The 5,771-nt window shown below is 41.9% G+C and overlaps 1 non-coding gene across 1 annotated transcript; it reads right to left on the reverse strand.

Moving 5' to 3' along the window:
• Positions 1 to 5,069: 5,069 nt before the first annotated feature.
• On the reverse strand, positions 5,070 to 5,142 carry TRNAM-CAU (transfer RNA methionine (anticodon CAU)). The gene has a single exon. It is a non-coding gene; the product is annotated as a tRNA-Met (tRNA).
• Between the last annotated feature and the right edge of the window lie 629 nt (positions 5,143 to 5,771).

Below are 5,771 nucleotides of genomic sequence, written 5' to 3' on the forward strand. Positions count from 1 at the left end.
TCCAAAGACACTGTTTGACTAAAATAATCCGTATTCGAGCAAATAATAAAACGCACGATTCAGCTCTTCTAAACCACTGTAATATGAACAGAAAGTATGTCATGGTCATGGTGGTGAAGTTCATCAGAAATATTGCTGGTCATCCGATATGACAAGAAAATATCTGAAGGATTTCATTTGATATTTATTTATTGATTTATTGTTTCATTGATTCATCTGACATATGGTTATCTTAATGAATTAAAACAATTTAATTTAAACAAAAACAGGGCACGTTCTTATTCAGGACAATCTTCAAATAAAAACAGTTAACGACACATTGAAGTCGCACAATGTATAAACGTCATTAAATGCATTAGCGACGGCACGGATAGGTTCATTGAATCCGTATTGCCGATTACGAGCTGCGAGATGTACAAAATTACGTTGTCTAAACACTCTCTCGGCAGAGACGTTGATAGAGACGCGCAATGAAAATTTCTGTCGAAACAGCAGAACGGTTTTTGAGGGATCTTTTGGCAATCTCACTGGCAACCATGTTTCTTCGAGTGGCTTCAAATGACTTTCATACAGTGCCGCAATGCTGTTAAGGAAATTTGAAGGTTCGACCGGAACTGATTCAAAATGAAGTGAACTGTAACATTTTGCAAAAATAAAACGAAGACGAGAGATGACAGTCGCTCCTTGACAGTACAAATTTTGTCATATTTTACTGTTTTTCTTGTAGCGAAATAATTTTTATTACCATAAAACTAAATAAAACGGTCCAATTCGATTTTTTTTATCACTAATAAATGTTGGATTTAATTGCATCAAGAATTAATAAATAAATAACAGATATAAAATATTTCGTGAAAATAATTAAACACTTTTATCATCATTGAGAACAACACTACTTTCCGGTGAATTGAGTGAATAGTAATGTTTACTTACGTTTGGTTCAGCATTTGACGGTTCGTTTGGTTCTTCTTGCTTCAGTCTATGCGTGTCTCTATTTAACGTCTCTGTCTCTCAGGTGCGTTCCGTCTTCTTTGTTCCAAGGTGTCAATTCCAAGCGGACGACAGCGATCCACGTAAGACGGCAAGTTAGCCTTGTCACGCCAGGGCAGATAACAAAGCGCGTAGCGAACAAACTTTCTCTGTACACTCGCAAATCTGGCTATCCAGCTTGCTTGGTACGGGCACCAGACGACAGCACTAAACTTTAAGATTGAACGTACGCGAAAGTCTTCAGATATTTCGAACATAAAGCCAAGCTGTCTGTTAGCTTTAGTCAGGATGTCATTGTAGTGCGGTTTGAAGGTTAATTCACAGTCGAATGTTACTCCCAAATCTTTGATCTGGCTAATCCTCTCTAATGTTTGCCCGGAAATGAAATAATCAAATACTATCGGGTTTTATTTGCGGTGAAATGATATCACATTACACTTGTTGATGCTGAGCGTCAAGAAGTTACGGGAGCAGCAACTCTGCATACAATCTACAATCAGCGATGTAATTGATAACCACATACATTTTGACATCGTCAGCGTAGAATAGCCGGCACCCAGGTGGCAGTAGACACGAAAGTTCGTTGACAAAAAGCGAATACAGAAGGGGTCCCAGATTACTTCCTCGGGGAACACCGGAAACGGTCGTGAATACTTCAGAACGAGAAGCTCCATTCTTAACGCAAAGCGATAAGGTAAGATATGAACCACGAGATGAAGGATCCAGACACTCCGATTTTCTCAAGCTTGCTCAAAAGAATGTTGAGGTCTACTCGGTCAAATGCAGCCTTGAGATCAGTCGATTTGTCCGCCAGAGTCCATGGTTCGAACGCAGAGCGACACGAATTCGGTCAAATTGGTTGTAACTAACCGTCTTGGGTAGAATCCATGCTGAGCCGCATTGATGATGATCTCGAATACTTTTGAGCAGTAACATAGTGCCTCTGTAATTCTGGACATTCCTTTTATCGCCTTTTTTGTGGACGGGTAACATATACGAAATTTTCCACGTCTCAGGAAATTTACTCTCCAGTAGTGACCGATTAAATAACTTCACCAAAGGAGTGAGCAACGACTCCGAACACAGCTTCAGAACGGACACAGGAATGCCGTCTGGGCTGGCAGCAAACGAGAGTTTCAACCTTTAAAGAACTAGATTGACGGTATGTTCACTGATGTGAAACGGACGGAGCTCAAATGTATTTCTTGCAGAATCGCTTATAGAAATCGTGACTTGATTTGGTGTGGCCGAAGATTCATTGAACGAACTCATGAAATGGTGAGCAAAAAGGCGACATTTCTCCGGTTTAGATTTAGCGGTTTGCTCACCGAGATGAACTGATAATGGCAAATCGACTTCGTTCTTTTTAGAGTTTACAAACGGCCAGAAACGCTTTGGATTTTTGCGAAGAGATGATTGCGTACGGATATATCGTCGATACAGGAACCTGTTGTATTTTCTATAGTCATTACTTGTGCGGTTAAACTCCTGCTTCGTAATGTACGAACGATTTTGGCAGTATCTTCGTAGCGATTTAGCGCTATACCGTTTCAGCCGACGCAAGTGACCGTTAGACAACGGTGGCTTTGGTGCGGAGCGGGCAATAGGGACAAATTCAGCCATGATATCCCAAATCATTTGATTGAAATATTCAACGGCATCGTCAACACATCCAGCTAATTCTAATGGTCGCCTGTCGATATCGGAAAAAGCAGCACTAATCCCAACATAGTCTGCTCGACGGAAATCCAGTGTACGATTATTTTCGGAACAATCCTCAAAACCGATTGGCGCTGGGAGGTTCATCAGGACGTCTAAAGCAGGGTGGTATGCATCAAGAAAGATCAGAGGTTCTATGGCTTCCGAAACGGTGCATGCCAGAGTTGCAGCTTCGTTAGACAGAACAAGGTCTAGAAAGCGAGCGTTCCTATTTTTTTTTCCCTTGTCGGGTATTTTCATCACTGCGACCATTTTTCTGATCTATTGTGATATATTCCCCATTTTTTTTTCTTTAGCTATATCAAGATGCCGTATCACTATTAATAGGAGTGATCGTCACGTTTGACTAATAGCATTTTTCCAGCACGGCATTATACTTCGAATAAAGTGCACTGCCGTACTGGGAGTTGTTCTCCAAATGTCAAAGGGTTCTATCAGCCCCTTTTCGAAGCCTTTTATTGAAAATTGATCGACAGTGGCATAGCAAATGTTCCGAGTCTTCCTTTTCTATGCCACAGAAGCGACATACATCATCTTGAAGTTTCCCAATCAGCTTCAAGTAATAACGACTCGGACAATGACCTGTTTTAAGACCTGCATATATACTAAGATGTTTCTTAGAAAGTTCCAGGATTTTGTGGGTCACAGAAATGTTTGGATTAATGAATCGCTTCGACTGCCTAGCAATAGAAGTGTTCTTCCAGTTTTCCTCCACTTTTGAATATTCTCCATTCTAAGAGATGCAGCCGATAAGCCACAAAAAGGCTCTGGCCCGATGAACTTATGAGAAGATCCGAGTCTTGCTAGTGCATCAGCTCTTTCATTTCCCTCAATCCCGCAATGACCAGGAATCCAATATAAGTTGACTTGATTATGACAAGTGTTGAAGTGATTGAACACACTCCCAGACAAGTTTTGATGTACATGTCGCCAACTTTAAAGCATGTAGAGCAGCTTGACTGTCGGACATGACGCATATATTTGAACTCTTATAGTTTCTATGCAAACATATAATGGAACACTCTAAAATTGCTTGGATTTCAGCTTGGAACGCAGCGTTCCTATTCGATACACAATTGATCTGCATGAGGCCAGGTAAAGCGAAACCGTCGATAAGCGTTGAACTAGCAGCCGATAGAACCGATTAAGGCTCAACCTGGAAAGACCCATCGTACGACTTACTCCACCGGAGCAAAGGCTGGTTATAATCTTCGAGCTGCAGAGTATAGAAATTGAATTCAAAATTGGAAACAATAGCACCGATAGAGTTCGCATGGTCCTGAATACTAATGACATCATTGCGGTGGTCAGGAGGGAAATAGATCACGCCTACACTAATAACTTGACTTGGTTTAGTGATTCTAACCCACAGCTGTTTAGAGCATCGGTAACAGGTGTCGGATCGATATAACTGTTCCAACTAGATGAAACAGCGATTAGGACACCTACACCACTAGTTTTTGCAATGTTGGAGGCATTACGGTCTGTGCGATAAACCGAAAAGGCATTCCCGGACAGCTGAGCACAGTATAAACGGTCATCGAACCATGTCTCCGACAATACAATGGCATCATAATCGCACGCTAGCGGACAAAAAGAACGAATCTACCTTGGTCCGTAGTCCTTGAACATTCTGGTAGTATATGCGCAGGAGATGAGCTACGTTTACAGCGCTAACTGCAACAGATGCGTTGTCGGCCGATGGAGCCGTGGTGGAAGGTGAAGAGCTGCATACAATACACCACTGGAATTCGAACAGACATCAGGAAGACGTAATCCAACATTAACGTGGTACTTGACTACTAGAGCAGGTTGGAAGACCCTCTCTCTACATCCAACAACGGGTCTGGGACAACTGTGAAGAGCGCAGGCAGCGGTATTCATGACCGTGTCGGAGAGATCGAGGGCTTCCAAAGTGCTTTCCACGACGCGAAAAGGATTGAAAGCCATAATGAGGATTCGTTTCAGTTCAATAATCACGGTTACTTTCATTGAAAACGGTGAGTGGGGTTAAGTATCGATGACCTTCCTGACATGGCATACAACCCAACAATATGTCTGACACTCAACAAAACATCGTAGAATTATTTGTTCAGCCTGTAGATCTGAACTCCTGAATGGTTGGGAGAACCAATGATATTTTGTTTATTCAAATAACATAAATTATGTGAAGTTCTATGGATTTGTACAGTTTACATATAAATAACTTAGAAAACTTTATTCAGCCAGTAGAACTTTAATTGTTACTTAATACATCAACTTGAGATATCAATAGCAAAATTTCCACCCGGGTGAAGCTTTTTAGGTCAAAATTAAGCTAAGATCTGCAACCCTGCATCCATCCAGTAAAAAATAGTTACTGCCCCGAGTGAGGATCGAACTCACGACCTTAAGATTATGAGACTTACGCGCTACCGACTGCGCTATCGAGGCCGTTATAAATAATCTTTCAGCGTTCATTATTTAAATCAATTTCTGAACCTTCCCTGCCTGTACAACGCATAACAGTAGAATGAATACCGATAATATACAATGCAAATGATGATGATGACCACAAAGTGCATGCAATCGCAAACACGCCAAACACAAAAGTAATCTCAGAAACCGGCACGAAGAATAGCTGGGAAATGGATGGATGGAAGAGTAACCATACTCGCATGTGTCGGACGGTAGATGAACCTACCAGGCAGGACACGGGACGGAACGGTGCTGATGCTAACAACGCTAACCTGATAGAGACATCGGCAGCGAGAACAGCACCAGCCCTCCCTCCGACAGGCGGTTAAATTTAGAACATCCACCGGCGGCGCTCTCTGGTTCGCGTTTGTTCTAAGGCGACTCTATGTAGGTATATATACTTATCGCACGGGTGTTGTGAACCTGATGGTTGCGGAACAGATACCGGCCAGAGCTATGCTACTTCCACTGGGGTTTAATTGAATTAGAATGCAACGATAACATATTTTTGCACTGATAATTCGAACGGGTTTTGTTATCGGCCGAGCACAGAGTGGTCGTAAAACTAAATAGCTCGTAGCATTTATTAGACGATTTTGTGAGCC

This window comes from Ochlerotatus camptorhynchus, unplaced genomic scaffold, assembly GCF_037179485.1.
Source record: "Ochlerotatus camptorhynchus isolate MF236.1 unplaced genomic scaffold, CSIRO-AGI_Acam_v1.1 ptg000132l, whole genome shotgun sequence".
Taxonomy (NCBI): domain Eukaryota; kingdom Metazoa; phylum Arthropoda; class Insecta; order Diptera; family Culicidae; genus Ochlerotatus; species Ochlerotatus camptorhynchus.